The 13,460-nt window shown below is 38.8% G+C and overlaps 1 protein-coding gene and 1 pseudogene across 2 annotated transcripts in view; both read right to left on the bottom strand.

Annotated features, from left to right (window-relative positions):
- The window catches only part of ARL15 (ADP ribosylation factor like GTPase 15), a 478,314-nt gene that overhangs the window by 253,076 nt on the left and 211,778 nt on the right, over positions 1 to 13,460 (bottom strand). The gene's annotated exons all lie outside the window — the stretch shown is intronic.
- Positions 5,376 to 5,833, bottom strand: LOC128585612 (40S ribosomal protein S18-like; annotated as a pseudogene).

Below are 13,460 nucleotides of genomic sequence, written 5' to 3'. Positions count from 1 at the left end.
ATGTTTGTCCTGTTTACCACTGTCTCCAGGTATTACATAGTATATGGCACAGGGCATTCAGTGAGTATTTGTTGATTAAGCAAACGGATAAATGAATGAAAAAAAAAATGGGACTATTTGCCCATGGATTTGAATATAAGCAGTCTCTTTTTTACATAGTTACTTTTCCTCACTCCCTCACTTCCTCTTGTATTTATCTGAAATACTGTTTCTTCTCTTTATATGTCTTTGAAAAGCAGCGCAGCTCCTTTGTGTCTGTCCTCAGAAGTAAGCTTTCTCCTTGTGCTTTGAAACTGCCATGATAAAGAGGATGCTAGGGATATGATCACTCTGTTTCAGATAATCCTAAATGAATGATTTCTGTAACTGAAGCTGGATAAATGAAAATTAAAATACTATCTTAAAGCCATCAGACTTCCTTTATTACACAATTGCTACATATTAAAAATAAGATTAGCTCACTATATCACTTATACCACTCAACAGATTTCTTCACACTTAATCATATCACTAAATCAGTAATTGCCAACCTTCTGGCTCATGCTATGGGATGTATGTTATTACCTCAAGAAGTCGAACTCTTGAAATTAGTTTTAATTAACTTTAAAATATAAGTGTGGATGTGTCATGCAGCATTTGGAAACAGTGTCATAACATAAAAAGATAAGGAATCAGTATACTAGCCAGAGAGAAGACAAATGAGTTTGAGACACTGCCTGAGGTCAAGCACTTCACTTCCAAATACAGTTTCCCATGAAGAATACACGCAGAAGAAAAGAGAGACAATGCAATTTAAATGATGCCAAGCCTACTGTCTAAATTTTATTTAGATTGGGATAGTTAAAGAATATATTTGCCTGAGGACAGAGAACAGACTACATGAGAAGAAACATTAGGTATCCAGAAGGGTTCTACAATGATGAATTTTCTTAAAAGTCTGATGTTAGATTATAACTTATTTTCACAGATATCATTCCTCTCATGCCTTTCTTATTCTAGACAGGTGAAAACAACTATGGGGTAGACGTCTATAAAATTACATTAATCTGCTTAAGTTTGCCATCAAACTTGAGTGACAGACCATCAATGTCTGTTTTTTTAATTGTTTTTAAAACATTTATCATAGACATTAAAACATATCAAGACTTGTTATTATTTTTGAATAGTTTCCCTTTTTGTACAAATGACTAAACATAAAAAAAAATTAGCACAGGACAAACACATTACCCATACTATCCCCATTCTTTGGTTTCTACCCTTTAAGATTTTATCCTTTCTTTAATTAGAAAAACGGTTATAAACCTCAAAAATCAGATTTTATTCAATATACACACATACATTATGAATATCGTCTTAGCACAAATCAACCTAAGGTCATGTGTTCTTAATCGATGTTTAAGAAAACTTTCTATACAAAGGAGACAGCATCAAGAGAATAACCTGTATTTTGTCTTTTCACAAAAGCCAAAGATCATGCCTTTCCTTAATATCTGCCACAAAGACTTATGGGTGCTCAATAAATTATTTTTGGATTTACTTGAAGAAAGTTCTGTCAGAAAGAGCATGAGGTCATCCTCAGGTAAATTACCAAAGCCCCACCGAAACACTGCATGGTGAAGGCTACTCATGTATGATAGGTAGACTCTAAGATGAATTCCAAGAATCTCTGCCTATTGGTATTGACACCTTTGTGTAATCTCCCTTGAGTGTGAGCTGGCCAAGAGCCATGCTTGTAACCAACAGAAAGTGGCAAGGTGACTGGATGTCCATCTTGCTGTTAGATTCTCTCTATTGCCTTCTTAGTTTTCAAGGTTTTATAAGCAAACTGCCATGCTGAAGAGGCATATGACAAGGAATTGAGGGCATTCTCTGGCCACCAGCTTGCCTAGGAACTGAGTTCCTCAGTCTAACATCACCACTTCTTCCACAAAGAACTGAATCTGTCAATACAAGAGAACTTAGATGGAGATCCTTTTAGGGATGAATAATATTCCATTGTATAGGTACACCACATTCTGTTTATCCATTCATCTGCCGGACATGTGGGTTGTTTCCACATTTTGGTTACTGTGAATAGAGTTGCTACCGAATATTGGTGAATCCCTATTTTCAGGTCTTTCGGGTATATTACCTAGGCATGAAACTGCAGGATCATATGGTAATTTTATATTTAACTTATTGAGAAAACATGTTTTAAGGCTCCAAGTTTGCGGTAAATTGTTACATAGTAATAAGATAACGTACAGTTTAAAATAAATTTGCAGCTAGGTAGAAACATCCACAGTAGATTAATGAATTAAAGAGAAAAAAAACTTATAAATTTACCATTGGCCTTATTGGCAACCCATTATTGCTATAGTCAATAGCATTTACTGTATTCTCAAAATGCTTCAAGGCAATATTTAAAAAAAAAGTTGCTGTGAGGGTTTACTGAGTGCCATGGTTTGTGCTGCACTGTACTTCACAGATAAGAAAATGAAAGGGACATGGTCTCAGCCCTCAGAGTGCACAGATCCCCAGTTAAGAATGACCTCTGCTGATATTCCCCAGAATTTTGTTCATCAAGTTATTTCTTATCCCTTTAAACATCCTCTTGGGAAGGTCTCTACTCGCATTGTGTCAGCTACCTCTAACGGCATGAAAACACTCAGTTCAAATGTTCTCATTTAATTTTCTCCTGAACATCAATACTATTATTTCTTACTGTTTATCATATATTCCCTTTTATCACAAGTATTCTAAACTTAAGATGTCCATAAATAAACTCCTTCTTGCTATGCACTCTTTTCCAACCTAGCCTCCTGAATTCCCTGTTGGAGTTAACAGCCAAGATTGAAATCATGAATCTTAAGAGCCATTCTTAACCTTTAACCCTTATTCCTATTAGTCAATAATCAAGATTGCCCAGTGCACTTTGCAAGCTCTTGGACACTTTGAAACTCCACTGCCATGATCTGAATGTATCCCCCACAAAAGCATGCGTTGGAAACTTAATCCCCAAGGTAACAGCACTGGAAGATGGGGGCTAACAGGAGGTGTTTAGGTGAGAAGGGCTCCATCCTCATGAATGGATTAATGATGACTACAAAAGGGCTTGAGATTGTGAGTCTGAGCTCTTGACTCTTTCACTCTTCCACCTTCTGCCATAGGATGATGCAGTAAGAAAGTCCTCTTCACATTCCAGCACCAAGCTTTTGGACTTCTCACTCTCCACAATCATGAGACAATACATTCCTATTCTGTATGAATTACCCGGTCTTGGGTATTCTGCTATAGCAACACAAATGGACTAAGACACCAACTGGCATATTTCCCTGGATATTTTTCTTCTCTTCCAATCACAGCTTCCCTAGAAAATGTCTAAGTACATCCAACTCTAAACCCAAACATTAGCTCCCTGTGAAGCCTTAACTTTATTTTTACAAAATGGCTTTCTCCATCCTTTGTGATCCTAGAGCAAATTGAATATATCTTTGATTTAAAGAAGTAGACTTGTAACAACGCATGCTTTTACACATCCAGGTCTTCACGACTGCCTCTGGCTGACAGCTTTCTGTACTTAACGTTTTGAGACCAGTTCTTCTAGGTATTTTATTTAGGGAACTACTATAGGAACCAGCACATAATCTTCACACAATTCATGTGTGTTGAATTTAAAATAACTATGTTATTATTCACTTAATCAATACACAAGTATGTGAGTGGCTTCTATATATCAGATGTTAACACGGGGCATCAGGAACACAGCGGCAAACCAAATAAACCTGATTCCTTCCAGACTCATGAGCTCATAGTCTGGTAGGTCACTGAGTTGATGATATCTTTATGACACTATGTTATTTAGGCTTCAACCTACCTGAGCCATACAAATATTTCCCAACAAAGCATATTTACTTTTCTGATACTTAAAGTATTAATAAAAAGTGGAAAATTGAATTTCTTGTCAATAAATTTTATTAGCATCATTCTCACTGAATTAAAAATAAAAAAACTTGACCCCTCTTTACACCTCTCAACATACATGATTGTTTTCACAATATAGCTAAACATTTACAGCAGGGGTGTCCTAGTGGATATCACAAAAATATGCACAGGGTTCTTTTTTGCTAATCAGCTTTTGTTAGTGCTTGTATGTTTAATGTCTGGCCCAAGATAACTCTTATTCTTCCAATGTACACCAGAATAAAAGGTTGGACACCTCTGATTTATAGGCTGCCTCAACTATCTGGGGTATAGTTTGGGGGAAAAAAAAAAAATGAGAAGCCCCGAGGCAGCCAATAGAAGTGCGCCCAAATTAGCATCCTGAAGCTCATAAACTTAACACTCTAAAAGGCCTTCAGGCCCACACAGAAATCTTGCCTAGAAAAAACTGTGATCACACTTAGTTTCTTGGCTCTTGCTCACACCATATTAGAAGTAGTAAATTCCTATGTGGGCAACGGAAAAGGCAGAGTATCTACTAGACACTACCAGGCTTGGGACAACAACAAGAAGAGGTAGCTACCATAGAGACTAAATCAAGAGATTAAAAACATAAAACAGAGAGAAGAAGAAATCAATAAGTATGGAAGAAAATAAGGCAAAGAACAAAAATCATAAGCATAGCAGTTCAGATTTAATGCACCATGGACTAGCTCATCTCTAACAGTACTGCAGGGTTTCTGATGTTCATCAAATAAATGATAGATTATATTCCTGGTATCTTTATTATGGGGAATTTTGAACATATAATTCTAAAAGTATGATGAATCTCATTAACTAGTTTCAACAACCATCAATCCTAGCCAATGTAGCCTAATGCAGCCTCACCCCACTTTCTCCTTCACATTATTTTAAAGCAAAGCTCACATATTACATAATTCCAATGGTAAATATTTTGGTATATATTTCTAAAAGATAAGGATTCTTTTAAAAAAATAACCAAAGTACCATTAATACATCTGAAAGAAATTAAAATCAAATTGTAAGGTTTTTAACCCATTTTCAGGATTAAAATTTCTTAAAATACTATACCAAAATTATTTTTATATTCTTTATTTTCTTTAGGGGGGTACATCAACTTTTTTTTATTTGAGACAGAGTCTCACTTTGTCACCCTTATTAGAGTGCCGTAGCATCATAACTCACAGCAACCTAAAACTCTTGGGCTTAAGAGATTCTCTTGCCTCAGCCTCCCGAATAACTGGAACTACAGGCATCTGCCACAATGCCCAGCTACTTTTTTAGAGATGGGGTCTCCCTCTTGCTCAGGCTGGTCTCAAACTCGTGAGCTCAGGCAATCCACCACCTCGGCCTCCCACATGCTAGGATTATAGGTGTGTGAGCCACCATGCCCAGCTCCATAAACTATTTATTAATAGACAAGGCCTACAGATTTATTTCTTTTCGGACACACCTATGGTACAGCCATGGTAGCCAGTTGTCTTGGTGTGGTGGCCTGGTAACGAAGGCCCCAGAAGTGGTGCAGCCCTCTATGGACCTGAATCTTCCTCAGCCACTCCAAGTCTTCTGCAGGCTTGTTGTCCAGAACATTGGTCAGGACCCGGCTATGTTTTCCATCCTTTACATCCTTCTGTCTATTCAAAAACCAGTCTGGAATCTTGTACTGGTGTGGATTCTGTATAATGGTGATCACACATTCCATCTCATCCTCTATGAGTTCTCCTGCACTCATCATGAGGTCGATGTCTGCTTTCCTCAACAGTACATGAGCATATCTTTGACTCACCCACTTAACAGCAGTGATGGAAAAGGCTATTTCCTGCCACCCATCAATGTTAGTGTTGAATGCTCAGAAAATGTGCTGGAACTCCTCAGGGATCACTAGAGACATGGTGGCAGCACAACCAGAGGCACATAAGCCTCCCGTGGAAGGGCTATATTCCTAACATGATTGGTTAAGTGTCAGGAAAGATAAAGTGCTCTGAGAAGCATCTACCTTGCTAATGCAACAGCCAGTGAAGATACAACATCGTTAAATTATGATACTTGGGCATTTCAACTCGATTCTTTAAACAAAGAAATTCTTTGTATAGAAAAATCACTCATTAAGGTAATTTCCTTTAGTCTATAATAACTCTGGCAGACTTGAAGTATAATAACTTGAATTATTATTTTAAAGCCATATACCAATGCCCTGAATTATCAGAAATTACATATTAAGTTATTTGGAGCCATGCATAGGTAATCTTGAGAAAATTCCCTGTCAAAACACAGCTTCATTAGTACTGAGATGCAATTATTCTTCAAAAAAAAAAAATCATACAATCAAAGTCAAGTAGGATAAAACAAATATAAGGATACACACAAGAAAGATAGAATTTGTCTTAAGTGATTAAAACCTGGATGGGAAATTAAAGAACTTGAGTCATAGGTAGACTGTCATCTCTCCTTTCATAAAACCCAAGATTTTGAAGGAAGCATAAATAAGTGGGACGCTCAGTACTCGAACTGAGAACTAGAAACACAGAGAGTACATCTAAGGAAGAGTCTGTGAACGTGTAGAAGGGAGAGGGTGGTTTCCTGGGCAGAAAGCTCAACACAGCTTTAAACTGAATTTGAGAGTGAACTAAGTCTAGAGAATATCTGAAACCACAAATATCTTCTTTCTAAATTGGACGTGCCTTGGAAGGGTTACAGCTGTGCTGGGATCCCTGAAGTCCTTGGGGTTTCAAGTGGGGCCTGGAGCACCCTCCCTTCATCTCTTGTCATCACTTACTATTGATCCTAATATACCATAAAAAATTACCATTGCCATCATTTCTGAAAATGTGAAAAACCTTCAGAAGTATTGGTCCAAAGAGCTTGGCCAGCCATTCAAGGCTCCTGATAGTCTGACCCAATTGACATAACCTTGAATCTTTCCACACCATATATGAAGCCTTTTCACCAGCCAAAACGAACTGCTCATATGTTCCCCTTATACCCATTAGGCTTACCAACTGCTGCTGCCTCTGTTATGACTCTTCCCCATTCTATATTTTCAAGTATGATCCATTCTCAAGCCCTGCATTAAAAGTTACTTGCACTGTAAAACTACTCCTTTTAAGGCATTTGTATATATTTTTTCCCACTAAAGAGCCAAAGTCGTTTATCTATAGGTTTCAATGCCTTGTATAACTTTCTGTTTGTACTACTGTTACTTATGTACAATGTTTTTAGTTTACCAAATAGAGTTGACCACTTTGATACCTAAACTCAACACCTGACCTTAGCTAAAAGGCCAAGAAGAAATTGACAGCTAAATTCAAGTAAATATACTCCAGCAAACATTTTCTGAGTAACTTCTGTGTGCCAAGTAATATACTGGGTAGAGAAGATATAAAAATTAATGTGGCGGGCGGCGCCTGTGGCTCAGTGAGCAGGGCGCCGGCCCCATATACCGAGGGTGGCAGGTTCAAACCCGGCCCCGGCCAAACTGCAACAACAACAACAAAATAACCGGGTGTTGTGGCGGGCGCCTGTAGTCCCAGCTACTCTGGAGGCTGAGGCAGGAGAATCGCCTAGGCCCAGGAGTTGGAGGTTGCTGTGAGCTGTGTGAGCCCACGGCACTCTACCGAGGGCGATAAAGTGAAATTCTGTCTCTACAAAAAAAAAAAAAAAAAAAAATTAATGTGGCTACTTTATAATTGGAATTATTGAGCATTGTTCTTAAAGTTCTAGCCAATGCGCTATGGCAGGATATTAATGTAGGACTATGGGAAAGGAAGAAAATAGTCACGATTTGCAGAAAATAACTGTATGCCTACAAACGCAACAGAGTTGACTGGAAAACATAGAACTAATAATAGCATGGTCTCATAAGGTGGTCAGAAACAAAGCTGAAATGTTTTCAAATCCTTTATAATATTGCATTTGAAAACAACATTCATGTGATAACAGCAGCATATGCTAATATGGAAAAATATCCCAAAATGTGTATGAATAAGACACACGAACACACATGTACATGCAAGCACAAACAGAGCCTCAAGCTGTCACCCTGGCTAGAGTGCCATAGCATCACAGCTCACAGCAACCTCCAACTCCTGGGCTTAAGTGATTCTCCTGCCTCTGAGGCACCTGCCACAACACCTGGGTATTTTTTTTTTGGGGGGGTGGGGTGGGTGGGTTTTGCAGCCATCATTGTTGTTTGGTAGGCCTGTGCTGGATTCGAACCTGCCAGCTCAGGTGTATGTGGCTGGCGCCTTAACCGCTTGAGCCACAGGCGCCGAGCCTAAAAACAGCTATATTTTTAAGAGCAAACTGATTAACAGACATGAACAATTACAAAGGAGATACAAACATAAAAAATTTTAATTTGTTATTAAAGAAATACAATTTCAAATTATATGGTAGCATTTTTCACTTCTCCAGTTGTCTAAAAAAAAAAAAAAAAATCTAGGGACAATATCTGCCTATCTCCAATCTTCCGTAACTTGCAATAACCTGCAAAAATAGGAAAGACTGAAGAACAAATATAATAGGAATGTAAATCTTCTATAAAACAGTTTAGTACCATGTATCAAGAGCCTTAAAATATTTGGGTCTTGAATTTTCCTTTTTAACTATCTAACCTATGGAAATATTCAGAAACTCAATAAAAACATATGCTCTTAGAAGAAAAATCAAATCAATGCTAAGTGACAGATATAGAACACAGTGATATAGAGGATCTGGGCAGTATCTACCAACGACATAAAAACTGGGAGTTATTTTATCACTAATTATTAGAAACCGCTGAGCTGATATGGAGCCTTTGAAGGGAACAACACCCTTGATGCAGAAGATTTAGCACCACTATCTCCGTTCCATCTGGGCTATAACACATGTACTTTTAGTTTTTGTTGGTGAAATGGACTGATGATTTTCCCTTTCTTCACTGGACAACTGTGCCAACTGCCAGGCTGCCACCTGCCCTTATTGCTGCCTAAATGGCTGCCTTCTTTCCATCAACTCCCAACTTCTTCCAGTCAAGTTTGATTGTCCTGCCCCCAACCTACCCCAATTTCTCCCAAGAAGCGTGACTCAGTTATTTGCGTATCTTGAGAAACTGCTGCAGATTAGCTCTTTTTTGCCAGCTCTCCCTGGAACTCTTGGCCTTGTGTGGAGGGAGGGGGACAATGGGAATTCATTGGAAGCTGTGGGAAGACTTGGAAGTTACATGCTGTATATTCAATGTCCAGCAATCTGATAAACTGACGATTCTTAAGATTTTTTTCCTGGTGATGAAGGGACTTTTTATTTTCTTTTTGAATAACGGAAATGTAAGCTTTTCCTAATTCCTAACAGCCATTTTTGAAGCAAAGAAGCCTGGCAACATTGGCACATTCCACCTGGCAAGGGCTCTTAAGTACGTGAAGGTCTCTTAGAACTGGGATTAAGAAACCTTGCTCTCCCCAACTCTGAGCCCAGGACTATCAAGGACCTACAGACTCCATCTCTTCCACAAGCCTCAGGCCAACCCCGGGCTGCTGCTGGCCCTTACAGAGGCTGTCCTTAACCCTCCTCTCCCAGCCCCTGATAGGTCTGCGGACTTGGCCTGGCCATTTGCAAAAGACTATACAAAGAGGAGAATGTCAAGACTTTTGGTTGAAAAGGAACTGAAAAATGTCTTTTGAGAAGAGGAACCTCTAGGAGGAGCCTAGTAGGAATGCATATGAAGCAGTTAGTCTGAAACTGCCAGGAAGCTTTGAAGCTGGCTTCCCTGCACCTGTTTCTCCTTTTCCTACCCTTACAGGCCTGCCCTCCCCGGCTAACTCCCATCCCCTCCACCCTTATAAGGTGGGGATTGCCCTGGGCTTTGCCTCCACTTTGGGCTTTTGGCCTTGGGTGCATCTCCTCCCTCCCTTCCATGTGCCTTTCTTTGCCTCTGCAGTCTCATTTCTCATAATTTTGCAATGTAAAGTTGCTTTATTACCCACTGTTGCCCCTAAATAGCAGAAAGAAGACAAGAAGTGACCTAGAGAACCTCAGATTCTCTGCTGGGGATTGATGTAGCCTCTGATTTTAGCCACAGCCAGCTTTTGCTCAACAGCGTATGATTGGGATTTTGCAAAAATATTGTTTGGATGAATCTCAAAGTGAGGTTGGTGGGAGGAACGAGTGGTGAAACTCCTACTCTTTAGGTGCCCAAGCATTTACCATCGTCTCTGAAGAGGTTATACAGAGGAGCAGTCTTTCTCCAGTTCCTCCCCCTGCCCCCAGTACTGCCCACTCTCACTTAAGTGTATATTATTAACAGGTTGGGCTAAAGAAATCAGCTACTATGCGGGTTGATTTTTTTTTTTTTTAATATTTTTCCTTAATTTGCCTTCTCCCCTTAATCTAAAAGCTGTTTCATGCAACTGGAATTTTTTATCCTACTCTTCCCCTTCCCTTATATATTGAGGCTATGTGGTAGGAGAAAAGTACACAACCCTCCACTCCCCTTTCCCATGCATTAAAATTTCTTACTTACCCTTTTCCCCCTCCCATTTTTCCCACTCCTATCCACCTTTTCTGGCAAAAAGGAGCCTTTTGCTCTCTGTGCCTGTAAAAGCATACTGCACAGGGGAAACTGTCCCCATCCAGACCGAGCTCCACTCTTGGCTTCTCTTGTCCTCTTTTGCTCTTTTCCTGGTGCTCTTTTTTTTTTTTTTCTCTTTGTGGGGTGTGGATAATAAAACAGCTGCAGGCTTTGGGGGACCTTTAACTATTTTCTTTCGCTTATAAGAACACTAAACACTCAATTCCAGAGAACCCCAAATCCCACTTCCCACTGAACACTACTAAGGAGCATGTTTTCTGCTTCATTCCTTTTCTCTTTTTCTTTCTCTCTTGTTAATGCTTTTAAAAATAAATGTGTTTTTAATATAAAGTTTTTAAAGTGCATAAAAAAATTGTTGAGCTATATTAAAGAGTCAAAATTCCCTACAAATCAGATTGGATGGACAGTTCTGATAGATAGACTAAGAAAAATGAATCAGGAGGGTAAGTCAGCAACAGGATCCCAAGAGAGAGAGACAAAGTGGCAAATATTGGCAGTGCCAAAAACATATATCGTCCAATGTTGGTAGCAGGCATGTTGTCATTAACAGTCAGGCCATCAGAGCCAGATGCCCTTAGGCGTGTGCCTGTTCAGTACCCTATTTAGTTAATTTTATAGCAAAGAGGGTAAGAAAACAATGACAACTCAATGTCTCTGAATTTAATTGTGACTATAAAAGAAGAAATGGTTGGTATGTTATCTTAGGGACCATAATACCAAAAATAACCATTTACCCTGGACTTAGAAAGGATTTCACATAATAATTGGAGAAGAAAAAGAGCAAAAGAAAAACCGGCCCACAAACTGTCATTCCTCTAAAGAGGAATGTAATTAACGGAGGATGAAGCTATCAAACAGGGAGAGACTAAAGGCTAACAGGCATTTATGCTTGCAAAAATGCTAAGGACAGGCTTGGCACTGGTAACACAGTGGTTACAGTGCCAGCCACATACACCAAAGCTAGCAGATTCGAACCCAGACTGGGCCAGCTAAACAACAATGACAACTGCAATAAAAAAACAGCTGGGCATTGTGACAGGTACCTGCAGTGCCAGCTACTTGGGAGCCTGAAGCAAGAGGATTGCTTAAGCCCAAGAGTTTGAGGTTGCTGTGAACTGTGGTGCCCCAGCACTCTACTGCGGGAGACATAGTGAGACTCTGTCTCACAAAAAAAAAAAAAAAAAAAAAAAAAATGCTAAGGATAGACAAGAAAAAAAAAAAATACTAGAGAGGGCATAAACAGAATGATTTTCTATCTGGACAGAAGTAAGTGGAAGGTAAATCTGCAGTTAAAAGACAGTGCTCAAGAGTCTCTAAATTAACTCAAAATTCTAGATCCACACAGATTATATACCAAGAGAGAGAGACAAAGACAGCAGAAAAACTTACATACCAAGACAGCAGAAAAACTCAGAAGTCATCACAAAAACACTCTAAGCAATGAGACATAACCATAGAGAATAGAAAAGCTACCAGAAGATTGGAGATAGACAAATATTGCCCCAGATTTAAAAACTGGGGTCATTATGAAGCCATGGGTTCACTCTGAACAAATCATTCTAAATAATTCTCAGCTCTTTGCGGGGATGTCTTGCTATGTTGGTATATTTCGGGAATATCATAAGATAATTTCAGGATGATATCTAACAAGCCTCTTGTATCCCTGGGCAAGAAAGCAAGAAATCAGGTGGCAGTGGTTAGGTAGCATTTTTGCTGATTTAACTGCCACACCCCAGAATTCATGGATCTGTGCCAACATGAAAGGAGTTAGGTCTTCTATGATTTGCAACCAACCTTGGTTCTCACAACACTTCACATAGAATTCTATTATAGCAATTATCACACTACATTACAGTTGTATAATTACATGTCTATTATTGCCTATAGCCTACGAGTCCCCTGAAGGAATTATTACATTTTAGTCATCTTGTTATCCCTAGCAGGGACCATGAGACTAGGACAGAGTAGACAATTTGATACATGTTTATAAATTTTAATTAAATAAAAACATGGAGGATATCATTTTAATATTTTCAAATGGCCCTGAGATGAAAGCAATTGCTAATATATTGGATGACAAAACCAAAAAAGCCAAAAAGTCTTTGACAAGCTAGAACAATGAGCCAGTGCTTGCATAATAAAATGTAATAGAGATATAAGTAATGTCTGGGATCAAAAAAAAAAAAAATCAAGTGAAGAAAAGAATGGGAAAGATCTGACTGGAAACAGCTGGATGTTTTAACAGCAAACCCAACATGAGCCAACAGGGTACTATGGCTCATTTTGTTGGCATTAGGAGAAATAGAGCTCCTAAGAGAAGAGAGCTGAGTATTGCTGGTTAGACCACATCTAGAGCTTCATGCTTCCAGATGCACATTTTACAAGGGACCACCACAATTTAAAAGTTGTCCATAAGAAGGAAACCAGTATGGTTATAGACCTAGAGACGACATTATGAAAAACAGTTAAAGAAATGAAAAACATTTAGATTGAAAAATGTTCTTTCAGAGTATATGACAGCAGAATTTATGTTTCTGAATTACTGTCTGGGGAAGATTATGTGTTAGTGTGCCTCCACAAGGCAGACTGCGACCATTTTACCAAAGCAGCAGAAGTTGGATTTTAGTAAATGATAAATAATTTTAATAATTAAAACTGTTCAAATGTGGCATATATACACGCTTTCAGAGCCAATGACTTCCATCCCCCTTCATTTAGGGACTGTTCAGCCCAGCCACATGCCAGGGATTGGAAAATAGCAAATCCTTATTTGGTATAACAGGTTTGAGCAAGAAATACCTGATTTAACATTATTTCAGATTATTTTATGAGATGAAACTGCTGGAAGGTAGAATGCCATTAACAGGCCTCACTCAAATAAATTGTAAGACTAATTTCTGAAAGAGACTGTATTACACTTTTCTAAGAAGGATGGGTTGGAACACTGAAGCCA

This window comes from Nycticebus coucang, chromosome 1 (assembly GCF_027406575.1).
Source record: "Nycticebus coucang isolate mNycCou1 chromosome 1, mNycCou1.pri, whole genome shotgun sequence".
In the NCBI taxonomy this organism is placed as follows: domain Eukaryota; kingdom Metazoa; phylum Chordata; class Mammalia; order Primates; family Lorisidae; genus Nycticebus; species Nycticebus coucang.
Note: the sequence above shows the minus strand (reverse complement) of the source record. Positions and strands in the feature narration are given on the sequence as shown.